Below are 16,758 nucleotides of genomic sequence, written 5' to 3'. Positions count from 1 at the left end.
CTTTATGATAAACGTGAATAAAAATTGAAGGGATTGATGAAAAATTTTTCAAAAAAAAAAAAATTGTTTGTTACATATAAATAAAATTACTAGTCTATAAGGAATTTTCCTCAGTCACAAAAAGTATATTTTTTCTAAATCAATTTTTACGCCGATTTCAAATCTGCAAATCGATTTTTTTTATCACCTCTAATTTTAAAGATTATTATTAATTAGTAAAAAACGATAATTTACATAAAAAAAACTAATTTCATATATGAAACTACGTCCGGAATATTTCTGAATAATAATACATTACAGAATATAATTATATTATATAACTATACGGAATGTAGTTCTTAATATTTCAATTGTAGCAACTATTCAAACAACAAGAGTTTTATAGAATTGATGACTATGATTTTTATTGAAGTGATTTATTAATACCAAAAAGTTATGACAAATTTAAATAAAAAAAAAACAACTTGAAAAACGATTAGTTTTACACCAAAATTTTGTCTAACTTCGAAGACTGTTTATATACAAAAGTCAAATCATCAGGACAAATTTCTTTTTTGAACTTACAGTACATAACATAAACTTAATTTTAAAATATGTTTGAAGCTCAAAGTATTTATGGAACATTTTCAAAACATAAATTTTTGTGAAGAAATTGCTATTTTGATTCCTCTCCTATAGGCATATCATGGGTGAGATTTTCAAAAAAATTTTACCAAATGAAAGGAAAATACCTAGGTATTTATGTAAAAAAAATTATTTTGTTTCGTTCATTTTTAAAAAAGTTAAACAGTCTAAGAAAGAAAAAAAAAGTCGAATTTCACAGATTTTTAAAATGAAAATTTTGTTGAGGTTTTCACATCTTTAAATGTGGAACGATAAATTTAGTAGTTTAATAGAAATCGATTCGGTGACAGCTTAGAAATAGTGGTGACAGGATTAAAAAAAAACAATATAGTAAAATTAATTCCTTTTTATCTTTGATTTGAAGCTAAAAATTGTAATTATTTTATTTTACAACAGCTAAGAAAATCTTAAGTAAAATATAAGGTAAAACTATTACAATAGCCCTAAAAAACAAAACTTGTGTATAATATATCCAATGTGAAGATATTTTGTTTTTTCTAGAAAACTTAGGACAACAAAGACTAATTAATATTAAACAAATATTATTAGAGTGCATTGTATTTACAGGTTAAACAATACGCTATAATATTCTGATGTTTTTATTCTTTACTAAGTTAACGCAAAGTTCAATATACTGATTGGTTAGTGTTTTGTAATCAATATTAGTGGCGGAAATTACAAATCTCTATGACATTGAAATACCTACCATCACATTAAAGACAAAATTTATGTTATTTTTTTAGTTAAGTAAAATTAAAAATAACACTTATTATATAACATACGATGTTAATGTTTTCCATGCAGTTATACAGCTAAGTAAACTTCAATAATAATTTTTAGAAAAAATATTGTTGTTTTTCTCAAACATCTACGTGACGGTAAAATAATAAAAAAGAAGTTCAATTTAATGTAACACACAATTCTATAGGGTTCAAACCGGTACTACACGAGGGTAAATAAAGGCACTGTGTACGTCTGGTCGACGTTAACACTTTCGGAGGCTAATAGGAAATAATCGATAAGAACGAGATAAATGTGTTGACATATTGTTCTCTTCCTAATCCATTTTCTCAGGTAGAATGGGTTATGCACCACTACAGGACCATTAACTGGTTCTTAAAGATGTCTCAGCACAACAACATACCTACTGGTTATTGAACTGATCTATTGCGATGTTTAAAATTAAGAACAATTCAACATCAATTACGCTTTTGATACTTTCTTTAAATAATATTTTCCAACCAAAAAATCAATTTCAAAACTTCCTCAAAATTTGTCTAGTATTACAAAATATTGTTAAAATGTCAATTTTATAAAGAAAAAATGCAGAATAATAAATAAAATCCAAAATGTTTTCATTTTTATGGGTTTAAAGTATTTAATTAACGAAAATAATTATGAATCATAAGTATAAGAATACATTTGATTAATCTTTATTATGGGTTTATTAATTGGTTTTGACATATGCTTAACGAGGTAAATCTATAATCGATTGAACTTGAAATATGTAATTTGTAATATGTAATAGTGAATATGATTTCTCAAAAAAATTAACATCTGATTATTATATTAAAAATAAAAACACATTTAACATAATATATTAATTTATAAATAATTGTCTCGATTAAAATATATTGATTTTTTCATTAATAATTTTTTATTTGCTAACAATAGAGCTTTGTCAAATTTTTAAATAATAAATTAATCGATTTCATATCTATTTATATTAAAAAAAAATAACATTTTGTCAAAGTAAAAATAAATTGTGGAGTTTTTTTTTTTGTCTAACCAATTTTAGGTATATTATTAATAAATTACAACACTTGATACACATTATTATGTAAAATAATATTTTTTATAATATTAACCTTTAACACTTCAAAACAAAATGAGTTTTTAAATACATTTCTATGAATAGGATGTAGGAAAGTATAAATTACAATCAAAATCATTATTTATTTAATAGTCATAAATAAAAAAAAAAATAAGCAATAAATTATGGTAAAAACATTTTCAAGTGTAAGAGTATTACTTTGTATATTATACAACATTAAAATAATAAGTACATATTTTATTTTAGTTCTAATCGTTTTCTAGATGTCATTCTAAAAAATAACCTCTTGAATGGTTAGAGTTGAATTTTTCAAAAAACAGTCGTTTCTTTCTTAAAACTTCCATTCTTTTATACTTAATAGTTTAACGACAAAATATAGAAACATAAAGCTTAAACGTTAAAGCCATTTTAATCGGGTTGGTTGAAATTTGAATATTTGAAGAGAATTATTTATTAAGAATCGCATACCATTTATGTTTCCTCATTTCTATAAATATAATAATATTTAATTACATCGAGGAAACTTTCTACTTGTGATTCTTAGTATTAAAATAATATAAAGACGTTACATTTTTAACTTATTGTGTTTAGTAATTGTACATAAAAATACTAATACTGAAATATTATAAAATGTTCCCGTGTATTTGAGTCACATAGCACAACAATACGAGTTCATTGCCACTAAATAAATATGTTTTCACGTTGAAGTTACATTAGAATAACGACAAAAACATCTGTGGATTCGCTTGGAAATAGGCCTGAAATTAATTTTAACTCTTCGCGACCTCAAATATTAATAAACCGTTTTAATTTATTACTGTTTCAATGGACAATATAATTATGAATGTTTTTTTTTTGTTTTGTGGTAAGGGTTGGGTGCTCTCAGAATAGACTGCAGCTCTATAACTGCTTAATAGATACTATCATTGCGCCCCGTGATGACCCGTGACGTGGAATCTCACGGTCAGCAGCCGGTAAAATTTAGAGTTTTCGCGTGGGCGAAAATGCGCCACGAATACAATGCTCAGTGATGTATACATATAACATGACTTTGAGAGCCGAGTCGTTCGGTTTTTGTATTACAATTGTGTAAACCAATGTGTTCAGGGTAAAAACTCATGAGACAATTAATAACTACAAATATGACAACGACGCGCCGACGTCCTTCACACACACACACACACACACACACACACACCCAGTCTATGATAATGTAAACTCGACAAAATTATAATACAATGAGAGCAAAGCGTCGGCAATATGAGCGTGAGTACTTTATTATAGATTTACACACGACAAACCACATGATAACGTTACTTATAATTCTAATAGTCGTGTTGAGTGCTTTTGTTTTCGTTTGACCGTGAAAATATAGAAAAATATCCACTGAGCAGATTTTTTTATTCGATTGAAAATGCCACGTCGGAATCTATCAAAAGACGGTGTTCGCATAACAAGTGTGTGATAAATTTAAACAGGCCCCACACTGTTGACCGAATGGCCCAGTCAGCGAACGATAGATCATCACATACTCATCCGAATGGCGCATCGCTTTCCCATAGAGTAATAAATTCAATTATGCGCAATCATCGAAAAATAAGTGACCGTTGACAGCTGCCCATCTGAATGAACCTAATGAGAATGTCATTGAAATGGACAGCTCTTTCTCACTTATCAAAGATAAAGAATTTATACGCTACAAACCGTGAAAAGACGAAACTCGTACAATCGCAGTAATGTCATTGAGTATTTTTTTTTTTTATATAGTTATTTGTGTACTTTTGATGTCGAAACAACAGTTCGCTTGAACTTATTTTTAAAAGGTTACAGATTATTTGTACTGCTTAGCACCATAATAAAGTAGCAATACGATGGGTTATTTTTAATTGTTTACGTTGGAAATGATCAACAGCAGTTTCGACAATTAATACATGAAGTTTCGACGAGACTCTGTGAAAGTGTTAATTTTAAACTAGGAACTATAACAGTTTAGGGTACAGCTAACAGTAAATGAACTCCTGGTGTCAAAATATACTGAAATTCGAGTATTTGAGACTGAGGACGTTGCGCAACAAGCACACAGCTTACTATAATTTAAATTTGTCTAATCTGCAGTAATTACCAGTTTATTTTCTAGAAAATTCGACAGATTACGTCCGCAAGTCGATTTAACGTTATCGATTTAATTAAATAAGACCTTTGGTTATAGTTTGAACAGTTGCCAGTGCAGCACACTGATGCAGTGTCAACTGTACAACAATCGAGAGCAATAGGATACACACAACTTGGAATTATTTTCCAAATGTTTTCCTTTTTAAGCAATTGGTCTTTCGGACAACGGAAAACGAAACGATCTAAAAAAAGGTGGCGGTGGACGAGGGTCAAAAATTCGAACACTTCAGCCGCTCAGTGCAAAACGAACGAAAATAAGTAATACACAAATAATTGATTGGCGGCCAACGACGACGGCGGCGGCATTTCTAACAATTCTGTGTGTGTATCACAAGCATTTACACTGGCCATTGTGTGTGCTTTTGGATCACATCCAGCCGCGCACAATGCCGTGTAATGGGCAAGTTCTGCGAAACACACACGTCGAACAAAACCCCAGTCTGATTGAGCCGCCAGTAATAATTATCTGGTACATAATTCAATGCGAGTCCGTACAGCGGCTTTTGTGCCGTTTGTTCCTCAAAAAAAAAAAAAAGGCTCTGTTTTGACGAAAAGAAAATCTTTACTGTAGTCTTTTTCTTCGATAATAATGCGATTTGAATACAATTCGATTGTGCAAATAAATAACAGAACACTCGCCGAAAGATGATCCGGTAGAGCACGTGCCTAACGCAATTGCTGTCTGAAGTTCTCCGGTAAACAACTGTGTTGCAGAGTATACTATAATGTATGTAAAAAAAAAAACCCCAGGCCGTCCTTTGGACTGGTACAAAAAACGGGCGTGTGTCCGGAAGCTAAAAATAAGGTCGTCGGTTAGTGAGCATGACCCTTGTTGGTGTGTGTATTTCTGCTGTGTGTGTTTGTGCTGGAAACGCGCCCTTGGATGCCTGGGCCATTATACGCTATGGTGGACTCGAAATGTGCGTCGTTTTCCGGTACGGCGCGGATATAGCGACCGTTTAAATCAACACAAATGGATTTCTTCGATGCACATAATAATAACAATGCATTTTACTAACGCGATTCCAGTGGATTACGTTGCTTTCGCGCGTTTAAACGTTAAACAGAAAGAAAAACGTCGAGATCACCGTGTCAAAACAACACAACATTTTACTTTCGCCGACAGTATAAACATTTCCTCTCGAACGGTTCCCATTACATTTCTACGCTGGTCACGGTAGAAAACCGAGCGAGCAAAAATGAATCGCCACTGTTGTCACCGCTGTATGAAACGAATTCCATGAGATTATGTGGAAATTGTTATCGTAAAGATGGCGGTGTCCTCCGATCTGGTACCGGAAATCCGATATTTTATCTCTTTAAATTAATTATCTTAACTCGTCAAGGCTTAACACGGTGAAAACATTAAAATGACTGACGCTTGCCGTACTGCTGAAATACCAAACACTGTGCCGCTCCTAGGGAGGTCAAATAGCACAAGCAAAGTCGTTGCATAATAACAGAGTATCGTTATAAATAATAGGTAAGGAATGCCGACCGCCGGTGCAACGACATGATCAGCTCTTTGCCGCCAACGCCGTGGTGCGTGTGCATTACTACAGCTATTAAGCGTGTGTGCCTCAAAATGTCCGCGGTATTGTAATGGAAACGTGCGCGTTGTTTCCTTTGCGGCGGTAAGTTATGCTGCAGCCGTTGCTCGGGTGACATTGACCGGCCCAAGTACAACCAAAACACATTCAAATCGACCGTCGCTTCCTCATTACGGTCCCTAAGGCGTCTATTCTCTTATGTAATAACGTCGCAGGTAAACACAGACGACCGGACGCAATACTACGTCCTCCATCACGACAGAGTGTTGTCATTGCGCTCCTCCGCCTGTCCATTGTTTCGTGTAGTATTGTTTTTATGGTACAAAAATTATTATTGTTCAACTCGGGTTACTACCTGATAAAAAAATAAAAATTTCTCTGCGCGACACAATTCGTACAGGGTCATTGAACGCAACTGATTAGAGTAGTAATATTGAAATTTACCGGTACCCGAATATGAGTTTATTGTTAAAAACTTTTAGGCCGACAGAAAACGGACACGATAGTCGGCCGAAATAATGAGGGAAATGTTAATTGAATAAAAGCACGGACGTTTTACTAAATGACTATTATAGTTATTGTTGATATTTTATCATAAGGCATATTAATAATATATGATCGCACTCCACTGACAACTTAATAACCTTGACCGTCATTATGTCCTTGTTAGTGACCCAGTGTTTAGTAGCGCGTGCGTTAGTTACACGCCGAATATTACCATACAAATTATGTTATTTAGGTAATTACAAATCGGTCCTGTGATGTTTTAGTCATTAACGTCGTTTTCCGCATACGACATTATTTACAGTGTTTACTGTTCACTAGCTGTCGCACGGAACTCGAGTGAAAGTTGCATCACACAAATCATTCTTAACTTAAGAACAGTTTATGTGAACGGCATTTGGGCACGTGTTAACACTCATTGTGTGCATTATTTTTGACACGCTTTATCGTTTGTGAGTCGCACTAATTGAGTTTAGCGAACAAACGGTAAATTTAAATAAAAAAAAATTTAACAAGAAACAGTAAAAGCGATGGAGAAAATGAGGTGATTTCCAAGTGTTAATATGAATCATATCGATTATGACGAAAAGATTAACGTTAGAACTAATATTAGTGTTTAAAGTGTTAATTAGCAAAATTATAGCTCAAAATGCTTTAAAACACTGGATGATGACATCTATGATTTCTCTTGCCACTCTCGTTTGGTTGGAGGCCATTTTACATTAAGTTTTACATATTATACGTATAAATCATAGATGACTATTGTTNTTTACATTTTATACGTATAAATCATAGATGTTTTTTTTTTTTTTTTTTTTTTTGCAGCACTTCTCTGATAACATTACAATAATCACTAATCGAGTTTTTATTGCCAACGATTAGAAACGCATTTAACAAGTCAGTGTGTCACACTTTATCTGTCATTTTTGAACGGTGCACAAACTTTGCTCTGCGCGTTAAGCTAACGATAATTATGTTAAACGATTCTAAAAAAATGTGTTTTCTATATGCATACGAAAAAACTAACACTGCGTTATTATTAGCTGTCAAACAAATTTCAGCTTATCTGCAATCAAACGAAATTAAACATATAAACGCATGAGAATCATCAGCTCAGCGAAATTTTAAGGCTACGAATGACGTGCTAAACCCGCAAAATTCACTTCTCCTCGCCCTTAGTATTTATGTATTACAAACGTGTGAGAAGTAAAAAACTGACGCCACAAATCTCATTGATTCCGAGTAATTTTTTGTTGAAAACAAATGATAAAATTTCTTCTCACAAACAAAAAAAAAAAATAAATATTTTTGAATTCAGATACTACTGTTACGCGTTTTTTTTAATCAAAATAATATCACTTATTTGTTAGTACAATTAGCACAGTTATATTTATCATATTTCAGTTTGCACAATACTGTCATAGGAATTCCAACTCGACCGAATTTGTGTCTGAGATAAATGATAATGTTTCACAGTCATTTAACATAAATATTGATTCTTTAACTACATTCGAGGGATGTTGGGCAGCGTTTTTTATTTAAAAATACTGTCCTTAGTACTGCGGCAAATACCACAAGCTAAAAAAAAAGTCGTGCGCGTTATTATTCATAAGTTAAACCGCTTCCAGAGAGATTGAAATCAAGTGGTTACTGAATTTAATTGGACTAAATTACTAAATATGAGTTTATTTTAAGTTTTGTGAAACGAACTTTGAGTAAAAAATGCATTTTTCAGCATAATACACGTGGTATATAATTATGTACAACAGTAGTTGATAACAGTTATTTGTAAGAGTATATTTTTTACATATTTTCTAGTTGCAACTCGGGGCGTGACAGCGGTCGGGGCATTTGACCCTAAAGTCCGGATGTGTCGCTCACTATAAATCGAATAACATTCACTCAATTGTACGCGGTGCACTGTACACCCATTCCAAATTAACCAAACAAGTCATGTGTCTGCAGTGTATTATGATTTACTGTGACACGCCAGATACGAACCGATGGCATGTGCTCGTACAACACATTACTGTATTACAAAAAGTCAAGTGTTTGCTCAGGATAAGAAACCGAAAGTAAATACAAGGAGCTTTTATTTTTAACAGCAATCAGAAAGTAGAATGTCTGTAAATAGTAAGCTTGAACTATTTTTATGTGTAGAATTTTCCATTTAATTTTGTATTAATTCGTGTTAATGTGTATTACCACAACGAAATACAAACATAATACCTTTCAATTGCAAACAAATGTCTTAAGTAAATAAGTAGTACCTTATCGGCGTAATGACATTGCCGTCTACCTAGTCAACTTCCGAGACATTGAAATTCATTTTTATCTGAACATATAACAAAAAATATACTAGTCTAATGAATGTCCTCGAAATTTTTTTTTTTTACATATTTTTAGCTATCGTAAATAGTTGAACAAATTTGTATTGCGTTGAACACTTTGCGAAAACAACAATTATTATTCAATTTGTCAAATTTACTGTTATTGTACACAGACAAAAAAATGTTTAAATTTAAAACGCGTATTAATAAATTAAAGCGGAAGAATAATTTTAGGATGTGCGAAATTCAAGTTCACTTGCTACGGTCAATGATCGTCTTATAAAGATGAATGTAACTCATTGTTCGGCTGTATTTTGTCTATAACTATATTTTTTACACCGATCATTCAATTAAAAGTATATAAAGCCTAGAAGTGACAATATTATTAAATATTTACTCTAACGCCCGGGCATTTCAGTGCGATATTATTTTAATGATAAGTGATCTATATATAGTATTCCATCTCTATTAATTATTACTTCAGTTCTATTTACTTTATATAAAATATTTACCCTGTTACTCATATGATGTTCGTTGTCTTGACATTTCTATAGTTATATCAATTATAATGCCAAAAATAACTTTGTGAATAGACAATTAATTGCGTTGGGATCAAACGCGACAGAGTGACACATGAAATATATCGAGAAATGTTTAAAAAACTTAATTAAAACTATTTAGCTAGACATCACTAACCATATACACATCTAAATGGATTGGAAGTTTTTGGAAAAAGTTTAAATCACTATAGTCAAGCAGTGTATAAAGCGTATAAATACTACATCGTAGTTAAAGCCAAAAGTATTGATATAATTAACATTTCCATGCCGTTAAAATACAAATAACTATGCGCCTTTTTGTGACATTTAAACATTAATCAAGTGCCTTTAGATAAGTCACAGTCGTAACCTAGCGACCAGTTCGAAAACAATAGCATAATTAAGCACTGAATAAGCTTTTCGAGTCAATCAAGACAAGGTTTCTTCTTTAGGTGTTAATAAACTTCAACGATAAATGTTATCCTCATAAAAATGTGATAATTTTACATTTTTATGTCTTCAAATAACCTTACTCAAGTAATATAGCTTGTAATGTTTTATTTTTCAAATAAATACTGTATTTCATTATATTTATCTTATAATTACAATTATTACCTTTGATTGCTATTCTAGACTATGATAATGTCTTTGAAACCTAATCTAGATTTATAACGTGAAACTGATAAAATCATTTGGAGGCTATATTCTTTTTTTTACCATCGGAGTCTCCAGATAAAGGACTCGGCCATTCAACCTTGAAAATATATTGCGGCACTTGGAGTTCACGCTCTTTACAGACATCATTTTCTCTATGAGTCTATAAATTACATACACCTTGAGATATGATATCAAAAATTATTCTTATTATTTCAATCGAATATGTAATAATTGTTGAACATGCAGTTAACAAATGCAAAATACGTGTTACAACACGTATTCTATTCCTACAGGAAAAATTACATAAAAAATATGTTTTCTGTACATTTATTTCCTTAATTTACAAATGATAAATTGCTCTCGATAGCAAATACCAAAATAGACAGAAATAATACATTACGGCAAATAGCAGTTGAATTATTTAAATAAATATATTCAAGGCATAATCACAATGATAGCGTGTTATTGAGTGAAAGCTGAAAAAGTAACGGATTACTGATAGAAAATAACGAATAATTGGCATTTGCTTGCGTTTTTTAAACGAGTTTATCGTTCAGTTATTTTGCCATTTATCAAAACAAATCTCTGCACTATATTTATCACACATGGGACAAGACTATCTTTACAAAGCCATAATTTCGCCTATACAGCACCATAAACACGTTGATCATCGTTCACTCTCACTAAACAGCTCTCACAATCTAATGACTTTTTACTCGGTAAGTATTCATATGTGTACATGAACTGCAGCAAACAAAGCATATGCCATACGAATATAGTTGAGACCGTATAATCACTAGTTCGATAACGGCTATTGAGAAAAAATAAAGGTCAGCGTACTAAGTTTCAAGCTTTATTAAGGTCAGCAAGCGTGCCCGTTGCGTTGATAACACATTTATTAACCCGTATGTTGTTTGTACACACAAAAAAGAATGTTCGATAACAGATCGGTAGAATTTATGTTCGAGTACGATTTGCATGTGAACAAGCCGTTTGGTCTCAGTAAAACCTCATTATCGGGCACGGGAAACATAAGTCATAGCTTCTTTTAAATAATAATTACTTTTTTAACTCGTGGTTTTATGTGTGTATTACGCAGTGTCTTACATGGTTGGATATGAAGACAATTTGAAACTATGTAATAAACACTTGTGTTTACCATATAACAATGTTATGTAGACTGCATCGTGTATACATATTTTTGTACAGTACAAATAATTAGCAAAAACAAATTTGTTGGCCGTCTTCCTTTTTTCAAGTGTTCTTAAATTACATTTGCACAGAAGGGTTAATGCAAAAGACGGACCAATGCCACTGCAACGGATTTCTGTAATATTAAACACAAGGGGAGTGTTCCTTTATTAACCTTCCCGTTCTCTTTTTTTTAATTTGTATTATTAACTGTATAACAACATCAATTGTGTTATTTTCACAGCATATCATTTTGTCATCATTATTCAATTGACAGCGTTATTTTTAAGACTAAATATTTCGTTATCGCAACGTTCCCGTGCTATTGAAACTATTTGCATATGATACCGCAGTAACACTATGACATTATTAACAACATTTTTTTGTTTAAATGCATTTCGTTAGTCAATTTTTTTCACAATACTCCCATTTTGAAAGCTATACGAGAACGCGTTAGTTTAGTGGTGTACCAACAGTGTTATTAATTATTCTGATTATTAGCCAGAAAAATGTGTGTTTTTTTTTGTACATGGCAATTTTCCCGGTTAAAGTGGCGACAACGACCGCCAAATAGCAATGAAAATAAAAAATAGAAAGGCCATGAACCGGTCAAAACCAAAATGCCGATATTCAAGAGCATATGGTCATGGCTGTTCAATTGTTCGTTATCCATTAAAAAATAATAGTTGTCGATAGCACTATGTGTAGGTAATAAGTGAATACGTGCACAGCGTAACACATGCGACCGAGGTTAAAAAGGTAATATTATTTTAACTAATTTCAAAATTATCATTTACAGACGGCCTTCGAACTTGCAGAATTACGAGTTTTCGCACTTCTCTTTCGCTGTAATGTCGGACTGACATCAGTTAGGCACCGATCATTAACCACGGTAAAGAAAGCTGAACTGTTTTTCTTTGTTCGTTTGTGTAACGAGAAGTAAGTCGGAAGTAAAAAAACAAGTTAGAGTTTGTCACGGTCTACTCTCACATCGAAGATCTGACACTATGTTCAGACTGACTGTATTTATAGCGCTGCACCCCACAGATTAATGGTAGTTTTTTGTCGTAGTGTTGCCACAAAACAGATTATTCCTTAGTTCACGAACCAAACAAGGTTTATTTTTATATATACTATCGTCTCGGCGGACCCCATTCGGAGAACCCGTGTTGGGTAAGGACCAAGGAAACGTACATTGTGCAGAGCGCCTTTTTATTGCTGTTTTATTATTGCCATTGTCCACCCCTGAGTAGCGGCCATAAACATTTTTCGCCTTCCTAGTGTTGGTTTTTCCTATTCAAGTGCAATGTATTCATAAATAAATACAGAGCCTCCTACAGTCTAAAACGTATTGCTCGCGTGACTTTCAACTGTCTCTGCACGACGACTTGTCTAGTAATCTCGCAAAATAAACTCCAACTAAATCGTTCACCATATCACAATGTCTGCAGTAGCGTTCGCTTGGAGATAGTTGAACTTTCTCGCGTTCGTTCGATAATTCCAATAAGTGAGTGTACAGAGATTCATTACTATCGCAGACGGTAAAGGGTGTTCTTGTACGTCTCCCGTCCTACTACTTTTACCACTGCGACTACGGTCACTTTGGTCGGCTTTAGCCGTGTTTAGTTTGGTTTTTGTTATTTTTAAACGGATTCAGACGTCGCGACTTGGCACGTGATGACCTGCGAATAGCTCTTTACGAGCCCAAAGAAGCTGCTGCACACATGTTTTGGGGGGCTGACATTGTTTGGCCTTTGTATAAATAACTCGAGACGCTATATATTGTCGCGTCGAATGTGTCAGACCGCGCGAGTTAGACGCGCACTCTAAGCAGTTGCACTACAAACACAGTGCAGTCCAAAAGCGATCGTTTGGCTTGTTGCCTCCTCGTCTGATCGATCGCACAACTAATGATTATCGTCGTGTCAGACGTTTTCACGGCGCTGTTTCAATTTTTCATTGTTAGCAAAAAATATCCTTGGGAGTCGACCGACTGTGATTGGATAGTTTTCGGACAGCGTCAAGTGCTGTTGATGCAATCACAAGTGCGAGCGAAAACCTCGGATTTATATTTTTCGTCACACAATGCCAAACCACTTGTAGATTTAAAAAACATTAGTAATTGCCGCCACAGTTAAAAAAACTCTCAATTGCCGATTTCGCCGCTATTTATGAGCTTTATGAAAGCGACAATGGGATTTTGTGCGTGCCCGTCGCATTACCGTGAGAAAGGGATAGCCGAATTTATGTAATTGTTGTCATGTGAAACGATTTACGACGGGCGGCGCGTGGTGGGAGGAGGACCCAGTGGCGGGCAACGGTTCATTCAAGGAAACCGTACGACTGCATCTGAGCGCGACCGTACAAGTAGACTGCGGTAATGACGGTGATAATAATAATGCTGCACCAGGGCGTGTGTGCACAGCGGTCGAGTGAAAGTGCTACGAAAACGCATGTGTGTGTACACCAAATATGTAACGCGACGATAATATTGTCTTTCTCGGGACCTTCGGTGCACCGATTTCGGCGTCTCTCAAACATAATTTCTTTTCACGCGTTTCAAAATTACCCTGCCGGCCGTCAAGGTTAACGCAATCGTGCACGCGTTTTATATTTGAACCCACGTCGCATGTGTCGTTTCGAAACATCCAAACGCATCCCAAAAAACTTTCTCCCGAAAACCGCCACAAATAGACGCACTCGACGACTTGCCGTCGTAACTCGGAGCCAAAGGGTTTTTGGCTCGTACGAAAACGTGACCGCGTGTCTTAACGTTATTGTATCAACGCGTTTTTGGTCACAGAAGGTAAAACGCGTTTACAAAATGATTACCGTGTGTATCAGCGCTGAAGTGACTACAATGTAGTCTCACTTCATCTCACACGTGCCAACTGACATATTGAACAAATCTGTGCCCTTCCTTCGGTGTAGGTCAACGCCAATAGCTATGAAATAACGCCGCATATATTAGATTTGTTAACAAAAAAAAGCTGTCAAAAGTTTTATGGATCTCTGCAACGATATTTCTTAACCATAGTAGTTTACCCAAGTAACCTTCTGTACTTTGTTTTCGTTTTATCGAATATTTAACAGTATCCATAAATAATTTCTTTACAAGAAAAAAATCATGCTGAACAAATATTCATTTAAACACATTAAGATTCAGCGCAAAATTTACAATGTATTATATTTTTCAATCTACTCTTCCAAATACTATTTTTCATTGCTTATTTTCAGATTATTCGGTAAAGTTCATTATTTATTCAATAATGTTTTATTTGTAGTTAATATTCTAAAATAGATTTTACATTTATGGAATAGAATTTTAAAATAATTCATCGACTGTCGATGTGGGTTATTCTATGAAAACTTTTTGATACTTTTTTTTATAATATTTTCGAGTCAAGGCTGGTAACACAACACGGTTATTGATTAAAAATGATCGATAACCGTACAAGATAAAAAATGTGTGACATATGTCTAAATTATTTCAAAGACAAATAAATTGCTAATGATTGCTTTTTTCTTATCGGATTACTAGGTCGTACACGAAAGAATCGTCAGTCGAGTTAGTTCAAGAAATCGAAATAACTACAGCTCAATAGAAAAACGGAAGAATATTTTTTTTAACTAAACACTAGTCTATTGAAAATTTCCATAGAGTTAATTGAATAACATTAAGAACAAAAATATGTTTGATTTATTTCAGAATTAAATAACAACTTGGTGTTTATTCGTGAGCAATAAAATATCAATACATAGAAAATAATTCATAAAATAGGAACACAATAAACAATTACATACCGACTGGTGAATTATCGAGTTAAAAAAGTATTGTATAGAGCAAATAAAAAAATGTTTTTATTTATAAGTCTGCAGGTGCCTATGATTTACTAAATTCTATTAAAAATATCGATCGTAACATAATTCTCGAGCTCGAACATTTTTTTAACTAAACCTATGAGATAACGCTTGTTTAAAAATACTAAACAAATAGAGTACGAATTCAACAATAACGAACTGTTAATAGATTAAAAAATTATAATTAACACAAAATGTAGTTTTTTCTTTCACTTTTATTCAGTGAGGTTCAATGGCTCTAAAAATATATAACAATAACCTAGTCTTAAAAAGCGTTTAGTACATATTTTAAGCCGTGTACATAACAAATATAAATTTTAAGTAAACCAATAGGCGTGAAACTTTGTTGTGCTATGAAAGCTTAATAATCAATAGCGCTAAGTAATAGATCTCACTAAAAGAGTTAATAAATTCAGTAAAGCTGATGTTTTTGAAGTTTAACCACTATAAAGTCATTAAAATCAGACCAACGGATAAATAAAACAATAGACCTTAAAAAATTCATACCTTGAACCATTTTATAGATTTGCATAATATTCATCACACTTTAAAATCCAATTACGTCTATCATTTATTTTTACTTAATCTTTTGAACTTGTTTTTTCAATGCTATGCGAACAATCATTAATTGACATTTGACACTACGATGCACATAAGTCCATAATCTCACTAGCAACAACAACACATCGTAGTAAGAATAATATATATAGTAATTTATTTTAATTAACTGATTATCATTTTTGTCTTAGCGAACAATCCTAAAGTTAACATACTCAGTCGTACAAAAATTACATTATCACCACGTCAAGCCCAACTGAAAAAAAATCTGAATTTCAGTATCTAATACGGCCAGGTTTCTCTTATCGTTATCTTAGTTGTAATTTTATTCAACACAATAGTTGAGCTGTTCACTGCCGAAACGCATTGAAAAGTATTTAATATAACAATACTCATTATGAAGATCATTATTACTATAAGTAATACAATGTTTACACTATTTACTACATTGCCGTGAGGACAGTATTGAGTTGGCGAGAACGCGCATAGAGAGGTGTGTTGAACACGACACGCGAACGGCATAAGGTGTGCTGTCACAGAAGTTTAAGAGCGCCGGAGGGAGGGGCGATGAAGGGCTACAGTTCTGACTGCCAAGTTCACTGCTGTGGTACATTATGCCGTTTGTGTTTGTATTACATTAATAACAAAATATGTTCCATGTTGATGTGTGTCGGTGTTTGGAGGAATTAAAACTCTAATAATAATATAATGCGTATGAACGGCAGCGCAACGATACGCAACCGAGACGTGGAACCGAGAGAGCTCACCGACGATGACAGGAAGGGAGGGGACGACGTTATAATAACTCGACGTGCGTGGGACCCCATAAGTTGGCTCTAGTGGTGTGATGAGTGGGGCTGGGAGACGGACCGAGAGGGAACGATTTGAGAGAGCGCACGCGCGTCGCCGACGTTTCATTGCAAGCGGTGCGGGCGCCC

At 33.5% G+C, this 16,758-nt stretch overlaps 1 long non-coding RNA gene across 1 annotated transcript in view; it reads right to left on the bottom strand.

The window, feature by feature from the left end:
* LOC126901325 (uncharacterized) overlaps positions 1–16,598 on the bottom strand; it is a 64,580-nt gene extending 47,982 nt beyond the window's left edge. The window contains exon 1 of the long non-coding RNA XR_007703021.1: positions 15,770–16,598. This is a non-coding gene — a long non-coding RNA (uncharacterized LOC126901325). The remainder of the gene's footprint in view (positions 1–15,769) is intronic.
* Positions 16,599–16,758: the final 160 nt, after the last annotated feature.

Source organism: Daktulosphaira vitifoliae, unplaced genomic scaffold, assembly GCF_025091365.1.
Source record: "Daktulosphaira vitifoliae isolate Bord-2020 unplaced genomic scaffold, ASM2509136v1 Scaffold_3, whole genome shotgun sequence".
Lineage (NCBI taxonomy): Eukaryota > Metazoa > Arthropoda > Insecta > Hemiptera > Phylloxeridae > Daktulosphaira > Daktulosphaira vitifoliae.
This window is presented reverse-complemented; position numbering and strand designations above follow the sequence as displayed.